The following is a 21,277-nucleotide window of genomic DNA, read 5'->3' on the forward strand; positions in this document are numbered from 1 at the left end:
GTAATTTGAATACGTGTCCACGTGAAAATACGGAATTACTCTTCTTATATAAAATGAATTAGTCATAAAATTAAATCATATGAGAAAAAAGAATAACTATTCCGTACGAATTAGATGCATTTTGGAGTAAAATATCACATTCAACATCTCAATAGATACTATAAGCTTATAGCATATAAGCAGTATTATACTGTAAAAACCTAACATCATACATCACAGCACATTACAGATATCAAACAGTTTTATTTTCCTTTTCTTTGTGTGTCATCATACAGCAATAAAAAATTGCTGAATGATGGCATATATAAAGTGCGGAATTGGCTGAAAAAATTTCAATAATATACATATAACATATTCTTTAAATTCTAAAAACTCTTAATTGTTTTAATACTCACAGAATATAAACATGTGCAACTTATATGCGATATAATTGTAACCTGTACGCTATACTGCGATATGAATAGATTATTTAGTTTATTTAAGGCTTGTATCTCTTGAGATGCTTCTGATAGTAAAACAATCATTTAAATATCCGTACCGCAATTATCATTTGAGTCTAATATCTGGAAAATAGTAATTGAGGGCAGTATAAAAAAAAGAATATGATATGAAAATAATTGTAATGATAAAATATTTAGGATAGAAAAATATTAAAATAATTCGGAATTAAAATTAGAAACTAGTTGAAGGTGCATTTAGCCTTAAGGCAAGTTGCATGAACTTCCCGAAATGTGTAAATAATTTACTAATTCAATCCGACTTTATAATAATCCAATAAGCAATTTTATCTGTGTTTCACAATAATTTTTTATTCTATAAACTTTAAAATAAGCAACTTGATCTGCGTTTCACAATATTTTTTTATTTTATAATTATTACGAAATTTATATTGTAAATTAAATTTTACGAATTGACCTAAGGTTCGGTAGGATGAGCTTAAATGTCGACGAAAATTTAACACTTTTTTTCAACAGTTGATTACAAGAAAACCTAAAATTTATCAGTACCATTCCCAACTAATATCTTTCGAACAGCTTTTGATTTTTTAAAATCGGTTCGGTAGGATGAGCTTAAATGTCGACGAAAATTTAACACTTTTTTTCAACAGTTAATTACAAGAAAACGGCTCGGTAGATTTTCACCTAAAATTTATCAGTACCATTCACAACTAATATCTTTCGAACAGTTTTTGATTTTTTAAAATCGGTTCGGTAGGATGAGCTTGAATGTCGACGAAAATTTAACACTTTTTTTCAACAGTTAATTACAAGAAAACGGCTCGGTAGATTTTCACCTAAAATTTATCAGTACCATTCCCAACTAATATCTTTCGAACAGTTTTTGATTTTTTAAAATCGGTTCGGTAGGATGAGCTTAAATGTCGACGAAAAGTTCAACACTTTTTTTTTTCAAATTGCAAAGAAACGGCTTGGCAGATCGTCGCACAAAACTGACAAACGATAGTCCTCATCGAAATACATCAAATGGCATTTAAATTTCTAAAATCGGTTCAGGCGTTTTTGAGAAAACGTTGATCAAAAGTCTAATTTTGACAAATGGCAAAAAGACCATACTGATTTTTGCAAACTTTGACGAAAATCTGTTCACATACACACACACACACATACTTTTTCCAAATTTGGTCTCATTCGATTCAGAAAGGTTTGAAACGTCGAGAAAACATAAAATTAGCGAATCGGGTTTTTTGATGAAAACATAAACTTCTCCTTCGCGAAGTTAAAAATATGGAAAAAGGATACAATAATAACTGTTAGAAAAAAGTATCAGATGTTATCAGTAGGCACTTTATTATCAGAATATTGTTTGATATCAAAATTGGCAAATTCACAAGTATCATAGAAACTTTGGGCTTTTAAGAGTTTAACGATGATATTGTGAAACTGACGATCACTCAATATCCTAACATATAGTGGAAGTAGATTAAATAGCCATACTCCTCTGCCGCCTATGGTATTAAAATATGTTTCAAGTTTAAAAGTTGGTCTTTTTATGGTCAAATTTCTTGTTTTGTAATAGGTATTTGATATGGAGGATAGATTGAAGCGTTCAGGATTATTCAATTTGATTATGTTCAGCAAATTTCCCTGTTATTGCTGGCATATGAAAATATATTTATTTGTTATTTTTAAAATAAGTAAATAATAATTTAATTCACTCATTTTTTTATCATATTTGGTCAAACTAAGGACTTGGACATTAATATGAAGACATGATTTGAGTCCATCACCATCACCCATCAAATAAAATTTCAGCCGGAAACAACGACCAAAGGAAGAAAACTTCATTAACTTTCCGAGACTTATAAATTAAAGGAAATATTGTTGGAAAGCTAGGTGTCAACAACTCTCCTGATTTTTTACATCCAATGAAGAAGTCTCTACAAATACAATCATACAGCTTGACAACCCACGGCGATTCATCAACACTACAGATATACATTTTTTATTATTTCAGCATTGTATTAATTAAACTGTTTGCAAAATAAACAAAATTTAATTTTTCTTTTAATCATTGTAATTAATATATATGCAATAATTATATGTAATTAATATATGACATAAAAATTTATATTTTTCAATATTTCAGCCCTGTATTAATTAAACTGTTTAAAAAATATTTTTTAATCATTAAATTGTGATAATATAACAATTTATTTTTAAATAATTTTTTCTTCTGCCAAACATAACAATATTACAACAATTTATAATACTCCGAATTGTTACTCTTTATAACATTAAATTTATGATACTGTAGCCTTTTAACAGCAAGTATCCACTGTTTACGTTGATTTAATTTTAATTTGGCTGTAAGAAATTTACAGAACTTACACTCGATTTTCCTAATTGTGTTTTTGCAATCCACGACACAGTGACTAGGGTAGAGCGGGGCTAGTTGAGCATAGGGGCAAGTTGAGCAATCGAAATATCTCTAAAACTATCCACCGTCCGTTTAGGCATTATATGGCGGAAAGATAGAGATTTGGGAGAAATAAACATCCCGCGATCGCTAGTGGCCGCTGGACAAATCAGTGAGGCTCACGGGCGTTTTGTTTATTTTGAGACCAAAAAGTTAAAAAGTCATTCATCACGAGTTTTCGTCTAGTTTAGTCAAATGTTATTTATTTTTAACCAGGTAAATTTTATTCTTCCATATAATTATAGTACTTTTAATATGCACAGAGATTCTGGCTATAATTCTCACGGTTTTTTTATAAACTCACTTTTATTTTGAAATTCCGAGTTGGGGTTAGTTGAGCATAGTTTCTAAACTTGTTCTGTCACTAAGACAATTACCATTAACTTCCAGAAATTGATTATTATTTTTAAGATTTAAGCTAAGTCTATGAGTAGTAATATAAAGAAATAATGATTTTAAACAAAAATACTGAATATAATGGTAAAATAATTCCTAAGCTACGATATTGTTCTGTTGATTCTACTTTTCGTTAATTATTCAAAGCAAATTACTATAAGTTTTGTTTTCTCTGTCAATAAAGACTATAAATATAGAACTGGTTATTAAAAACTTATTTTATTTCATTACTAATCGACATTAAACCTATGATTTTATTATACTTTCTTAGTGCTCAACTTGCCTCACCTATGGGGTACATTGAGCATACTTGACTTTTTGCATTTAAGCAGCTGTAGCTTTTAAAGTTTATTTGTTACCAAAAAATAGTATTAACACTTTTGTTAAGCGATAAACAACAAATCCATTAAGTCATATAGCAATTTATTGAGACTTTTCATTGAGGTGCTACATCCGTTTAAGTAAAAATTTGCTCAACTAGCCCCGCCCTACCCTACTGTGACTCATTTTTAACTCCTCGAAGGAAAAGTTTGTTTTCATCAAAAAATCCAATTCGCTAATTGTATGTTTTCTCTACGTTTCAAGCGATTCTGAATCGAATGAGACCAAATTTTGAAAAAGTATGTGTGTGTGCGTTTGTGCTTGTGTGTAAATAGATTTGTTTAATCGACGTTTTATCAAAAACGGCTGGACCGATTTCAAAAATTTAAAAACCATTTGACGCTTCTTTGTAATTTAAAGAAAAGTGTTAAACTTTTCGTCCACATTTAAGTTCATACTACCAAATCTATTTTAAAAACTCGAAAACTGTTCGAAAAATATTAGTTGGGAATGATACTGATTAGTTTTAGTTGAAGATTTATCTTGCCGTTTTCTTGTAATTAAGGGGTTACACCATTGTACCAGACTAAAAAAACGTATGTTTTTGCAATTTTTTTTTTTGGTCGGAAGGAAATGTAATAAAATCTTAATATTAAAGATAGTTATTTATTGTACTTTAAAGTAACAAGCGGTACCACAGCCATTTCGGCGAACCGCGTCAAATTGGAAGCGCTCCGCGGCACGCAAAATAACTACAACAATTTTTTTTGTTTTTTTATTCGAGTTTTCAATAGTATATTTAAAATAACATTTAAAGTGCCCATCATAGCGGATTTGAAAAATATCGATTTTTGTTTATTTGTAGAGCTCTTTATTCAAAATCGTTAAATTTCAACAAAAAACGGCTAGTAATTTGTTAATAATTGATGAACAAATTAAAGATCTTCTAAGATGGGCACTTATAAATGTAATTTTAAATATAATGCAAAAAATTTGAATGAAAAGTGTTCAAATTGCTGTAGTTATTTTGCATGCCGCGTTGTAAAATTGTGTTTGGAGAAAAACGCGTTCAAAGTTAGATAAGAAAAAATAAAAAATGTCAGATTATTTTTTTTACTATTAATCTGATATTCCAGCAACATACAGATGGCTTTTTATTTTTATTTTTTTTTTTTCTTTCGAATTCGCCAGACGGTTAGGCATGCTTAAACATGCATGCTTAGGACAAAGATTACATGTCTGGATGCCAATATTAATCTCCAAAACTATTTTCATTTCTAAAATATTGCTTAGACCATCGTTGAAATTATCCCCAGCAATATCAGCCGAAATATAGTCAACACTTATATGTGTTGACTCTGCACTGATCATATATTAGTTAAAAATGCTTTTACAGTTTATTTATTCGGTTTAGGGCAGCCCCACGCCCATGGGAAAAAGCTCACAATTACAAGTAAAAAAAGAAAGTTTTAGGTATGAAATATATTTACTCATATTCTACAAGGTGCAAAGTATATTTTAAGCCGGTATTTAAGGTATCATCAGTCAAAATAAAATCAGAAAAATCGTCGAAAAAAAAATTTTAGAACTTTATTACAAATAAACGGTCCGGCCGATGTTTACCAAAAACTTATCAGGTCGATTCCCAACCAATATCTTTCGAACGGTTTTTTAGTTTTTAAAATGGATTCAGAATTGTGGGCTAAAGCATAGATTTTTTTTCACTTTTCTGTTATTTATAAAGAAACGGCTTAGCTGATCGTTGCGCAAATTGGATAAACGTTAGTCCTCATGGATATACATCGAATTGTTTTTAAATGTTTGAAATAGGTCCAGTCGTTCTTAAGAAAACGTCGATTTACGGCAAAAAAACTGTTCACATACACGCACACACACATACAAACACCCATACTTTTTCCAAATTTGGTATCACTCATTTGGTATCTTAAAATGTTTATTATGACTATATCATTCTACAAAGATTTATCAAAATTGCCAACTTTTTCTCAGCAATTAATTGCAAAAACGTACAAAAAATTTGGCACTCATTATAAAGTAAATGCTTTTCAGTTTTATGGTAAAAAATAATATTCTTGTGTTTATTTTTTCTTCCCGAAGTAGAATCATATGTTTACATCAAGAAATCCTATTCGCTAATTTTATGTTTTTTCGACGTTTCAAGCCATTCTGAATCGAATGAGACCAAATTTGGAAAAAGTATGTGTGTGTGTGAACAGATTTTTTGCCGCAAATCGACGTTTTTTCCACGATTTTTATGAATTTTTTTGTGGTAGATACCATAGTCTTATAAATCATTCTAAAATATTACGGCCCTACGATAATTTGTTTCATTATAGAAATTCGTCAAAGTTTTCAAAAATTAGCATCGTTTTTCTGACGTTTGTCAAAATTAGACCTTTCATCGACTGAACCGATTTCAAAAATTTAAAAGCCAATCTATATATTTCGATGTGGATTATTTTTTTCTCAGTTCTGTGCAGCGATCGGTTAAGCCGTTTGTTTGTAATTTGGAAAAACATGTTAAACGTTTCGTCCACATTTAAGCTATTACTACCGAATCGATTTTAAAACAATCAAAAACTGTTCGAAATATATTAGTTTGGAATGGTTCTAATCAGTTTAAGGTGAAAATTTCACGAACCGTTTTCTTGTAATTAAATGTGAAAAAAAAAATTGCCAATTTTTATGGCACTTTTTTGGCGGTATATATCATGGTCTTATAGAATTTGATGAAATATTACAGCCTTACAAGTAGTTTAATTTTAAAAATTCATCAAAGTTTGAGAAAATGAGTAGTTTTTTTGACGTTTGTTAAAATTGAAATTGGACTTAGAGTACTTGGTCTTAATGAACCAATAAAGTCCTATGGAAACTGGTTCAATTATAAATATTGTTGATTTTTGAAAATTTTAGAATATACTCTGAGTTAACATGTTTGTTCGTTTTCAATTATGTGTAATAAATCCATTCGGAATACTTTTAATCACTCATAAATTTATTTATTTTTTATTATTTATACATATAGGGAAATTCATGTAACTTGCCTCAAGGCAAAAGACTAATACCAACTAGTTTTTATTTATTCCTCCATAAAAATAATAGCATTTTAAAGTTTTTGTTCTGGATTTTGCATAATAATGTTCTACGATTTGTAACCAATTTATATATTTTTAAATATATAACTTCATATAATAGGATTTACAATCATGTAAATTAGTGACTACTAAGTTTAAAGATAGTCATGTATATAAGTTTGAAAAAATCCCAAATAAAATATGCGGAATGGTCGTTTTAACAAAAGGCACACTACTAGTTCTCTCTCTCTCTCTCTCTCTGAGCTTGCACATGTGCTGCAGTGAGTTTGTTCATGCCAAAGCGAAAAGATCGACAAGTGGCGCTTGATTGACACTGTCGATAATTGTAACTTCGCGTAGGGTAAGATATAGAAATCGTCCTAAAATTGAAATTAAAAAGCATTTTACGGTTTCTGAACATTTTGGCATGTCTTAAAAAAATGGATGAATGCTTGTGTATGTATTTTGTGTGTCCACAATTTTTAGTTGTCGTTTTCGAGCCCACAGATCAACCGATTTTGATGTTTAGTTTAGTTTGTGCCAATGGTAGATCAGCCGTTTCCGAGATACGGAACATAAGTTCAGCAAATAGAAATTGAGTTGTTGAGAGAATCCAAAAAACATTCAATTCGTAACGATGGGGAGAATTGGTGATTAGTTTTCGGCAAAGATAGGTCCAGTGATTTTCCGGAGCTAAATGAGCAGGAGCTACAATTACAGATTTCGGAAAAATTAAGCATCTGATTTGAATGATTCTAAAAACTTTCTGCTTGTGTTGACAAAACGATCGCTTTCAGAAAAAAAAATTAAAATTAAAATTGTTTTTTTCTAAAAATTACATTTGGACAAGCAGAAGAATTTACAGAGTGAATCCGACAAGTGTGGAAATTATCAGGTATTATTTTTATTTCAAAAAAAAAAAACAAAATAAAATGTTTTCATATAAAACATTTACTCCAAATATGGTAAAGAAATTGATTCAGACGTGGGACAAAATTGATATTCCAATTATGGAGGAACAAAGTATCGCTAGAAAATTGAACCGATTGATTGATAAATATAAAAGTACAAATAAAAGCATCATTTCAGGAGTTTGTAGAATCCACGAAAGAATTATTTTATATTGGGAAATGCAAATGTGATTTACGAAGAATACTATGTTCTTGCGGACTGATTCCACCACATTTACAAGCGTTTATGATAGATCAACATAATGACAGGAAATCAACGATACCAGAATATATTACAAAAACTAAAGATGAAGTATCATCATCTACAATAACTAGCAATATTACTCCAGGTGAGACATATACTCCAGATGTTGGTTTTGAGTTTAAAAGCAGTACGGAAAGTTTACAAAATACTTCTCATATAAAACGTGGACCATATAGTCAAAGATACAAGGCTCCAAGCTATGCCTTAATATGCGACAAATTTGCAATTTCTGATAGAGTTGCTTCTGGCGTGGCGACAGCAATCTTGCATGACCTGGACGTGAAGGATGATTGGTGCAATCCTGTCATTATGGATAAAAATAAAAGCGTTTGTGAGAGATAGAAAAATAGGCAAGCTCTACACAAGCGATATGATTTTTCTGAATTAATAGCATTTTTATTCGATGGCCGAAAAAATGATTCTATTACCATGTAAAAAATCGATAAGAAGTTTCACCCACGAATGATTAAAGAAGCGCATTTAGTTATTTTAAAGGAACCAAATTGTCAATTGTTGGGTTACATAATATTGGAAAATGAAGATTCGGAAAGTAAAGTCATCAAATTAAACGAGTTTGTCGCCGATAAAGTAATAGCTCTTGATGCTTTGATAGGCATATGTTGCGATGCTGAACCAGCAAATACAGGCGTAAAAAATGGGATTTTACGTCGATTTGAAATTCAGTTAAATAGTCCACTGCATTGGTTTGTGTGTCTTCTCCACTTTAACAAACTTCCACTTCGGTATTTATTTAAATATTTGGAAAAATCATTGACCACTGGACCACGAACAAAAACTGGAATATTAAGCAAACAAATTGAAACAGGCGAAAATATACCGGTGAGTTATAACATATTTAGTATTTTTTAATACTTTATGTTCAAATTCAATATCATTTACTTTTTCTTATGTACTTCCAGCTGGTGACAGATTTTGAAACAATCCCACTTGAAAATTTGGTTAATTTAAGTCCTGTTGAATCGACTACTGACTCAAGTTATTTAATAAAAATAGCTAAAGCAGTTGCTTCTGGAGAAGTGTCGGCAGACTTAGCTAACATGAAACTAGGGCCAATAGCACATTCCTGTTGGCTCACGAAGGCTAGTAGGTTACTTTGGTTATATGTAACTACTAATAAGCCATCCAAAAATTTTAAAATTCTGGCAAACTACGTAATGGAAGTTTATATTTCAATGTACTTTAACATTAAATATTACAACTCTGTGGTAAATTTATTAGCTGGACGCAATATTTAGACTAAAGAAAACGCATACTATGCTCACTCGGAAAATATTTTATTAGCAATGTTGTTCGATAATAAAAAGGAAATACGAGATTCAGCTATAAGAAAAATCTTATATTACCGTAATAACGTGGAAGACCTGACGCAATTGAGAGATTACAAAACACCCGAAATAAATTTCGAATGCACCGACTATACTAATATGATAGATATGGAAGATTATTCAAATATATTCGAACCAGCCTTTACGCTAAATATTCATCATGAACATCTAGTACAATATCTACAAAGCAATGAGTGTCCATGGAATGACCCTAAAATTCCCGTCCACATTCAAGGAACTAAGAGACATGTTCAATTACTGGCTAATGTATCAAAACGCGTATTAGAGAAAATTTGCAAAGGGGTTATGACAGCGATACTACTATCTTGTGAAAAGCATCCTCGACTGGAAAGCAAGCAAGATTTTAGATAATAATTTATTTTAATTGTATTAGCTAAATGTAAGAAATTTTATTTTAAATAAAAATATAACTTAAAGAAATATAAATGTTGTATTTAAACCATGTCATGTAAATAAATAATAGAATAAATATATGTCATTCCTAAAAACCCAAAAACAATATTTTTCTACAAATTAGTTTGACCTGTTTCGATGCAAGATTCTAGATTAAGCTTACTCGCTAATGTCCCCTAAAAGCTTACTTGATGTAGTTTGAGGTACCCGTAAGTTACTGATTTCAAAAAACCGAAAAATGTTTTTAAACTGTTTCGATGCAAGATCCTTGGTTACGCTTACTCGCTAATGTCCCCTAAAAGTTTACTTGATGTAGTTTGAGGTACCCGGAAGTTACTGATTTCTAAAAGCCGAAAAATGTTTTTAACCTGTTTCGATGCAAGATTCTAGGCTACGCTTACTCGCTAATGTCCCCTAAAAGTTTACTTGATGTAGTTTGTGGTACCCGTAAGTTACGGATTTCAAAAAGCCGAGAAATGTTTTTAACCTGTTCCGAGGCAGATTCTAGGTCACGCTTACTGGCTAATGTCCCCTAAAAGTTTACTTGATGCAGTTTGAAATTATATATAAATACTGAATATTTTGTTATAAAAGAAATCAATATACAGAATATTTTGTTATAAAAGAATCAAAATATTTATAGGTTGGAAGTTGCTACTTATTTAGAGTATATTACAAAAATTAAATAACAATAGCAACTTGCACGTATTTTCCACATTGGCAACTCACGTATTTCTAGTATTGGAATTTGTCGATAAGTTTTGATTTACGTGCTGACTTACGCACGTTGTACAAAATACCTAAGTAGATATCGAAGAAGTGTCACATGTACAGAATGTACAAGTTTATGAGTGTCAAGTCTACTAATTGTGGCATGCTGCAATGTGACGGCTTAAGGCTTATGCTCTAATAGCGTGGGGCGACGTCAAGCCAACATGACAAATCGCCAAGCCAAGGGCTGAGTCTAAACGGATTGCAGCGTGGAAATTGCTCTACCGAGTACTCTACATCGAACTAGTGACCCATGATCGACCGCTATAGGCAAGACAGATATAACGGATGAATACCGCCACCGTCCAGCACCTCATTCGGCTAAAAATGGCTCGTACGATAAATGGCGTGTGCCGAATACCTAATAAATCACATTGTATTAAGCCTTTCGACTCACGAGAGTCCTAAAGATATCGTTGATAATTTGTCTAGAAAGGATACGGCCTTTGAGGCTTTCAGACATAATCACACGGATGGTAGCTTTGCACCACCGGCCGCTCGACCGAGTGCGTGAACCAAATGCCCGAACCTGTGGTTCCTCTCGTACTGAGCAGAATTACTATCGCAACGACGATTCATCAGTAGGGTAAAACTAACTTGTCTCACGACGGTCTAAACCCAACTCACGTTCCCTATTTGTGGGTGAACAATCCAACGCTTGGCGAATTCTGCTTCGCAATGATAGGAAGAGCCGACATCGAAAGATCAAAAGGCGACTTCGCTATGAACGCTTGGCTGCCACAAGCCAGTTATCCCTGTGGTAACTTTTCTGACACTTCTTGCTGAAAACTCTTCAAGTCAAAAGGATCGATTGGTCGTGCTGTCGCAGTCCCTGTGCACACTGAACAACGGGATCCATCCAGCATTTGCCCTATTGCTCTACGCGAGGTTTCTGTCCTCGCTGATCTGGCCTTAGGACACCTGCGTTATTATTTGACAGATGTACCGCCCCAGTCAAACTCCCCGTATAGCGGTTTCCTCGAATCGAATCACGCTAGCGTATTGCTGGCGATCGGCGCAATGTCTCTTATACGCTTGACTCTAGAAAACCGTGACAGTCGGAACGCAAGTTTTTGACGCACGCTTTCCGCCCAATCGAGTGAGTGAAGAAACGATGTAGTAGTGCTATTTCACCCACTTATGCTACACCTTTCATGTCTCCTTACAATGCCAGACTAGAGTCATGCTCAATAGGGTCTTCTTTTCCCGCTAATTCTTTCAAGCCCGTTTCCTTGGCAGTGGTGCTGCTAGAAAGTAGATAGGGACAGTATACGAGGCATTTGGTTATTTTTTTTGGCTAGGAGAGGAACGCATCTACGCACACCGGTTGCCAGGTTGACCAGGTAGTGTGAAACTCGGCCTGAAGGCAATACCCAATAAATCTAACTCCTAGTAATATGCCTGGAAGATGTTGGCGCAGGCAGCACGCAGCCATACAGACGATCAGCCAATCCCCTGTCGCTCCTTTCTAGTGGTCGTTGTTTTGGACCAATTTGGATTCAATGTGCTAATTAATGTTGCATGTGTTACGGAATCGAAATATTTGACTACATCAATGGAGGCTAGATATGAAGGCTTGTTAAAAGAGTCATAGTTACTCCCGCCGTTTAACCGCGCTTGTTTGAAATTCTTCACGTTGACATTCAGAGGACTGGGCAGAAATCACATTGCGTCAACACCCGCTAGGGCCATTGCCATGCTTTGTTTTAATTAGACAGTCGGATTCCCCTAGTCTTATAAACTGGATTCCTTTTCGCCCCATGGGTGTGAGATTTTATTCAAAATAAAATATACACCAACATCGACATAGGATTTCTCCTAGGGCTTAGGATCGACTGATTCGTGTACAACGGCTGTTCACAAGAAACCCTTCTCCACGTCAGTCCTCCATGGCCTGGCTGAAGTATTTGCTACTACCACCAAGATTTGCACCGATGGCGGCTCCAGGCAGGCTTACGCCCAAACCCTTCTGCGCACACCGCCGCGACCCTCCTACTCACCAAGTATTGACACGACGCTTCAGCGTCATTCATTTTCAGGGCGAGATTTTATGATATTCCATTAGCTTCGTTTAGTCGCCTTAACACGACGTTTGGTTCATCCCACAGCGCCAGTTTTGTTTACCAAAAGTGGCCCACTAGGCACTCTAATCTAAATCTCTGGCTTCACTATTCAAGCAAGCCAGAGATCTCACCCATTTAGAGTTTGATAATAGTTTGAGGTCGTTTAGGCCCCAAAGCCTCTAATCATTCGCTTTACCGGACGAGACTCGATTGTGTGTGAGATATATTTGTACGCCGGTAGTGAGAACCAAAACCAACAACGACCGAAGCCGAAGCGGAGGGTCTTTGCGATACCAGAAAGTACGTCTATTTAGCAGGCTAGAGTCTCGTTTGTTATAAGAATTTAATTAATATTAATTAAATATTAAATTAATTAATAAAACACTCCACCAACTAAGAACGACCATGCTTCACGACCCACTGAATAAAAAAAGAGCTCTCAATCTGCCAATCCTTCCGGTGTCCGTACCTGGTGAGGTTTGCCGTGTTGAGTCAAATTAAGCCGCAGGCTCCACTCCTTATAAGTCAATTCCTTTGAGGTTCAGCTTTGCAACCATACTTTTCCCGGAACCCAAATGCTATGGTTTCCCGGAAGCTGCCTGCCGAGTGATCGGAGGAACTTCGGCGGATCGCTAGCTGGCATCGTTTATGGTTAGAACTATGGCGGTATCTGATCGCCTTCAAACTTCTAACTTTCGTTTTTGATTGATGAAAACACATTTAGCAAATGCTTTCGCTTCTGTCTGTCTTGCGACGATCCAAGAATTTCACCTCTAGCGTCGCAATACGAATGCCCCCAGTTGTCCCTATTAATCATAACCTCGAAATTCCGAAAACCAACAAAATAGAACCGAGGTCCTATTCCATTATTCCATGCACACAATATTCAGACGAATGAGCCTACTTTAAGAACTCTAATTTGTTCAAAGTAAACGTACCGGTCCACCTCGACACTCGGTGAAGAGCACCGGGGTTGGATTTTGAGTTGGGCCGCCTTTTGACGGGCTAAGGCCACCGGTAGGATGTCCCACAGACATGCCAGTTGAACACCGCGAGTGGTGAACCGACAGTGTGGGTCACAGATTCAACTACAAGCTTTTTAACCGCAACAACTTTAATATACGCTATTAAAGCTGGAATTATCGCGGCTGCTGGCCATTAAATAGATCCTCGTCAAAGGATTTAAAGAGTACTCATTGCGATTACGGGGCCTCAAATGAGTTGTTATTTTGTTATTTTTCGTCACTACCTCCCCATGCCGGGAGTGAGTAATTTGCGCGTCTGCTACCTTCCCGGGATGTGGTAGCCGTTTCTCAGGCTCCCTCTCCGGAATCGAACCCTGATTCCCCGTTATCCGTAACAACCATGGTAGTCGCAGAAACTACCATCGACAGTTGATAAGGCAGACATTTGAAAGTTGCGTCGCCGGTACCAGACCGTGAGATCAGCACAAAGTTATTCATAGTCACCAAGTCAAACGGTGGGCAAGGCAAGCCCGCCACCGATTGGTTTTGATATGATAAAAGCATTCCTTCCATTTCTGGTCAGAACTCTATTTGCATGTATTAGCTCTAGAATTACCACAGTTATCCAAGTAATGTAGGTACGATCTAAGGAACCATAACTGATGTAATTTCGTCATTTCCTCAGGAATCTGACAATACCGAGCAGATATACATGGCAGTGCTTTTGCACACTGTGCAATATTTTGCGACTAGCTCCGGTCAAAAGTTAATGAAACGAATGATCATTGTCAGGGGCTTTATATTATACTATGGGAGCGCACTTGATTACTGCGATAATTTGTCGAGTAACCACAACATTCAGTTTGCAACTCGCTCCGATCAAACGTTCATAAAACGATTGATCCTTCGCTGCAAGAAGCTTTTGAATCGTCAGTTCTGCTTCAACACCCATCTATTTTACCGTAGTCAATTTATAAAATCATATATTATTAAAATATATAGATTTCATATTTGCGGTCCGCAGACCCAAATAATTTCAAACAGGCGGGTCAAAATTATTCCCAACCGAAAACCAGCATCCAAACATATACGGCGTATATAATTCTAGATATGGCTCACAACATTATTAAAAATTACGCTAATATATCATTGACAGACTAAAAGTATCGAATATGATGTGAAAACTACACCGAGGAATGATATCCGTACCCGTCTGAACAACATAGCGTACTTTAGCCTAAGCTTGCTCGCATCGCACTCGACACGACCTATCCCCCCATATAAGGCGCGCGGCCACAGCGTAAGTATTAGACTGAGTCCCAAGCGAAGTGATTTTGACCTGCGGCGAGGCGTCGCTCCGGTTTACGGTGTAAATCGACAAGACAAAAGTCTGGGAAAATTTAGAACTGTGAACCCTTATAATAGAAATTTTTCTTTTCAAATTTTGTTAGATGTTCAAACAGTTTTATATATATGGACAATATGAATTATAGTTAATTATTGAGTTTTTAGGTGTTTTTTGTTTTTTTTTAAACTTTTGTATTAAAATATGTGTTTATTGAATTTTATAGATCTTAATAAATATAAAACAAATTGTTATATTATTAGTTATATTATTTTTTTAATTATTTATTTGAATTTTCTAATTTTACAATACATGTTCACACCAGTTCTTCTCGATTTTCTCTTAAACCGTAAAAGATACGAAAAAACTATGTTCGTACGAAAGATGCAGAATAATACTACGAATAAAATGGTATATAAATGGTTAAGTGTGTTCATATAATTTTCTAGATATTTTCCAATTTTTCCAAATTTTCACAACGGCAACTCGACCGTAGGCCACACCGTGCGAAATTCGAAGTTGCTAACATTCACACAGATTGCTCTCTACTATCTAAACCGTAAAAGATATAAAAAACGTTGTTCGTACGAAAGATGCAGAATAAACTTACGAATAAAATGGTATATAAATAGTAAAGTGTGTTTATATAAGTTTCTCGATGTTTTCCAATTTTCCCGAATTTTCACGACGGCAACTCGCCTGTAGGCCACACCGTGCGAAATTCAAAGTTGTGATATATGAAAAAAAACTAAGAATTGTGAGACCTTTCTAACAATGTATTATACTTTATATGTTTGCTTTAGAGAAATATCGAATCGTAAAGTGTGTTGCTCTAACCTAACCGTACTTTGCAATTCAGCAAGTTAACATTCACACAGATTGCTCTCTACTATCTAAACCGTAAAAGATACGAAAAAACTTTGTTCGTACGAAAGATGCAGAATAAAGTTACGAATAAAATGATGTATAACTCGACATATGTCATAATATAATTTTTATGAGATTTTTCAATTTTTCCTTTAAATTAAAAAATGTTTTGAATTTTTCGCTGGCTTTAAATTCATTTGCGGGTTATGCATTTTTTACAATATTGTTTCAAATGATGTAAAAAGGTAAATTAGCAAGGTACCTCAATTTGCAAAAAAATTGGCCCACTCACTCACATATATATATATATATATATATATATATATATATATATATATTAAATTAAAACGAGTGTTTTGAGTCAGGCAATATCACTAAAAAGTTTTTTTGTAATTAATTTAGAAAACGAAATTGATATTGGACTTAAAGATAGGTACTAACAGATAAAAACAATTAAACACTACACTAAACTAATTAACACAATATTAACACCAAGTTGTCAGTAGTTCAAACATTTGAAACTAATTATGAATTAGAGTTAAAAAACTAAATTTGTGTACATAGTTGTAGAAGTCTAAACGCTGATTGAAAGATTTGTTAAAAAATTGCAAACTGATAAAAACATATTGTTTCGGACATTAATGAAAAGGGACACACTTATTACGTAATAATATTGTTTGAAAAATTGTCGAGGAATATCTTCTAACAATTGCAGAGTGAATAGCTGTCAAGTCTCTTGTTGATTGTTTTATTGATAACGATATTAGACAACCTTCACTAAATCTTCTTCTAAATATATTGGTTTCAAAATGTAAAATACTCGGTTTTAGGAAATCAATGATTTGTTAATGGGTATTAATGTGATCTGTAAGCATAGTTTTATACTGATCTTTATTTTTTGAAATATTTGCTACATATCGAATCAACAATTTTCAAGTTTTACGATCAACAAATTTTTAATTAAAGATATGTTGACGACATAATAACATGCATTCCAAACAGCGACATAACATCTCTTGTAAATTATTTTAACTCGCACAATAAACATTTGCAATTTACTTTCGGAATTAAAAATAACAATTCCATCAGCTTCCTAGACATACAGCGTTTCCGTAAAAACAAGAACATAATTACTATCATAAACCAACTTACTCAGGTCGATACCTAAACTTAATTGATCATGCTATACTATTGTCTCCTAACAAATTTTTGAAGAACGACCTCTCATTAGTATCACAAATCTTAAAAAAAATCTTATATTCAACATTTGAACTAATCCATAACTAGAAACAGATTTTTTACTTCCAAAACCGCTATAACTTTTTATCTGGAAATCCAAACCGTGAAAATTATGTCGGAACTATTACCTTGCTCTTTATAAACGATCTATACTACGCATGATAAAAAGTCTTCATTAAACATAATATTAGAGAAGTCTTTACCTCAGATAATACTCTTTCAACATTATTCACTAAATTAAAATCTAAATTCGATTCGAAAATTTTAAGTAATTTCGTATACAAATTAAATTGTCTAAATTGCCAAAGATTTTACATTGGCAAAACTAACCAAAATTTACACAAAAGAATCTTTCAACATAGAAATAATTAAAAAAATAAAAATCAGTATGAAACAATGCTTTCAGAATAAGCGTGCTATTGCGGAATAAGCGTGCCCCTTTTTATTACTATCCGAAACCAAATGTTTTACCAGTTTGCGTTTAGACTTCAACAACTATGTACACAAACTTAGTTTTTTAACTCTGATTCATAATTAGTTTCAAATGTTTGAACTACTGATAGCTTGGTGATAATATTGTGTTAATTAGTTTAGTGCAGTGTTTAATTGTTTTTGTCTGTAAGTACCTATCTTTAAGTTCAATATGTTGTATCAATATTCTTTTCTAAATTAATTACAAAAAAAGTTTTTAGTTTTTCACTGAAGGATGGTCTCGATGAAGACTGAAACGTATGGATTAATAAAGCTGTTTCCCTAATTGCTTTGTTTTTTTTACTTGCCTGACTTAACACACTCGTTTTAATATATATCAACACCAAATTTACATACACACACACACACACACATATATATATATATAATATATATATATATATATATATATATATATATATATATATATATATATATACAATTAAAAAGGGTGGATACTACTATATATATATATATATATATATATATATATATATATATATTGTAGTGGTATCCACCCTTTGTAATAATTATAAATAATTTTATAAATTACTATATAATAGTCAAATATGAACAACGAAGTTAGTATTACTCATAGCTAACATTGTAAGCTTGCAGTAACCTTGCAAGCGTTGATAAAATTCCTTTTGAAACCACAAACTGCGCCTTACGATTAATAAGTAAAGCGTAGTTTCTGACTCACATAGAACGAATCCGAACAAGTTCGAACACACATTCTAGAAAAAGATTGCGTCATATCGATAAGGAGTATTTAAGGTTCTGGATGATGCAATAAACAGTCAGTATGAGTATGGATCAGTATGAGTCAAGATCAGTATGGGTTAAGATCAATATAGTTCAGTTGTAATCAAGTTATAATAATGTTCAGATCTTTATGAGTTAGTAATATTAAGTAATCAACGGAATTATATTTAAGTTCAGTGTTCAAGTTATATGTAAAGTGTACAAGAATCATGAAATAAACGTAAACATCAAAAGTCTTCATCTTTTTACTGATTTGCTTTCACAGTTTGGTATCAGCTTGAGACTTAGCAGCAGGAAGAACCTACATTTTGTTGGCTCCGTCGCTGGATGGGGCACAACATATTTATTTGGTGGCAGCTTGGGATTCTGCGAATTTTTTTTATAAAAAATTCTAAAGGTACACGCCATAACATGTTTTGAACATAGAATTATTACATACTTGTAAAAACGGATATTTGGAAAAATACGCCAACAGTATAGCAATAATTAGATTCAAAAAAGGGTGAAAAGCTTTACCGAAAGTGGAAATATCAGTGGAACTTCAAACTGGGGATCAAGAAATCAAATCAAGAATCGAAAAGAAATCAAGTCTTACAAGAATCAAAAATCGAAAAGAAATCAAGTCTTACAAGAATCAAGAATCAAGAATCGAAAACAAGTCAAGTTTTACAAGAATCAAGAATCAAGAATCAATAATCGAAAGAAATCAAGTATTACAATAATCAAGAAATCGAGAATTTATTCAAAGTATAAAGATATATAAACAAGAATCTATTAAGAAGAATTTCTAAGAAGAAACAAGAAACGAGAAACGAGAATTTTTCAACAAGAGACGAGGAATAAAGAATATAATACAAATTAAGAAACAAGAATCGAGAAGTTCAAGTGTTATTTTTTCAAGTGAAAAATTAAAGGTGAAAAATCAAATAAAAATGTTATGAAAAAGTGATACAAATCATTGTTCAAGTGTTACAAAAGTTCAAGTGTATATTGTAAATTCAAGTCAACCAGAAGGATATTAAATTAAAAAAGGATTACAAATCATTGTCAGTAAGCTAATTTTTAATATATTTTTGTAAATTTTTGCGCTTCTGTTTTAATAGTTTTACACATCTTTTCAAAATGAATGAACCAGTCGATACGTCACGAGAAAATAAATTTAATATTCAAACTGCTATTGCTTTAATCCCAAATTTCAATGGGGAATCTTCAAATCTTCCTTCATTCATTACAGCCTGTGATGCATTGTCGGTGGATTTGAATCCATCAAAAGCGGAAAAATTGCTTACAGTAATAAAATGGAAATTAGGCCCACAAATTTTTGCTAAAATCCAATTTATTAATTTTGATACGTGGGATGATCTAAAATGTTATTTGATCAAAGAATATGATGTTAAAAGACCAATTGCTAGTTTATTGATTGAATTAAACAATTTAAAACAAAAATACAACGAAACAGTAAACAGTTTTGGAAACAGAATTGAAGAAATTTTGCGACAAATTTATTATTCAAACACAATAACAATAGGACAAGACGCAGCGAACATTACACAAATACATACGTAGAAATGAGTGTAAAAGTTTTTGAAAATGGCTTAACAGAATCTCTAAAAACATTAGTCAAATGTTGTCGATTTTCTGATATCAAAGATGCTATTGACTTTGCTTTGCAAGGATAAGCTTGTCAAAATTCATCAAATATCAGAAATAATCAGAATAATAATATAACATGTTACATTTGCAAAAAACGTGGTCATATTGCTCCACAATGTTTCTTAAATAAAAAGAATAACACTAATTCAAATAATAATAACCAAAAATTTTCTAATTACTGTAAAAAACCAGGTCATTTAATTTTTGAATGTAGAAATCCAAATAGAAGAAATGTTAATACAAGTCGAACTACAACATGTCAAAAACTTTTATTACCCCTACCAATGAACACAGACACACATGCAAAAAATGCATCCAACACACATACTCAGTGTATGTCAAACAGTGACGAAAACCAACAGACCACAAATTCTCAAACCCAAGACCCAAAACCTTCAACAACATCCGACAACGAAATAACTACAGTACGTGAACTACAATCACAAATTTCCAATTCATTTTCAATAAACAAAACCAACGAACATGAAGTAAATTTCAAAGACCCAAGAAACGACAAACAGCAATTAAAAGACAAAGATGAAACCAAAGAAAGACATGACAAAAACGATCCAATTTTAACAACATCAAATAACAAAACGAAACAGAAAGACAAAATTTTAAACAAGCCACAAATTTCACAAAAGCACGAAACGTACCCAAGAAACAGAAAAACAGACAAAGATTTTACAAACAAACGTTTAGCAAAAACAGAGCAAGCAAAAAAGTTGAAGAACCAGAGGTAGTCACAACTACCAACAAACATTCTTATCAACAAACCAAATCAAAGAAATCCTACGACAAGTACATGAAACCTATATTATACTGTAAAGAACTGCATCACTGGATGCAGATCTTAGCTTTTTCTTTCTTTATTAAATTCTAAGCCATGCAATTGATTTTATATCTCCTGTAGATAGATGGTCAAATAAAATTATTAAAAAAAAAAAGTACATGGAACAACAAGGGACTTCTAAAAACGACGATTTAGAATTAATAACGGACAAAAACCCTTATGCAAGTAAATCCAAAAAACTGATGCCTCTATTTAAAGATGCATACAGAGTTTTTAAGACAAATTTTACGGGACGGATCATACCGATCAACGACAAAGGACATGGCAACTGATAATGATTTTTTTTTTGCGAACTGAAATTTACAAAACCAAAAAATGAAATAAAAATTCTAATTGTCAATAATAGACAACAAGTTAAATATAAATATATGAATTATATGTTAGAAAGAGATTAAAAACAAATGAATTAAAATAAATATGTCACAACCAAAGATTCTCAAACTTTTTTCACAAATATTAAAATTTGTGAATATATACAATATATAGTATGTATATATATATATATATATATATATATATATAAATAATTCAGATTTTAATTGTAATTCTGACTTAAGTTCT

Source organism: Ctenocephalides felis, unplaced genomic scaffold, assembly GCF_003426905.1.
Source record: "Ctenocephalides felis isolate EL2017-DRISC unplaced genomic scaffold, ASM342690v1 CF-g0.4_SCAFFOLD_01492, whole genome shotgun sequence".
Taxonomy (NCBI): Eukaryota; Metazoa; Arthropoda; class Insecta; order Siphonaptera; family Pulicidae; genus Ctenocephalides; species Ctenocephalides felis.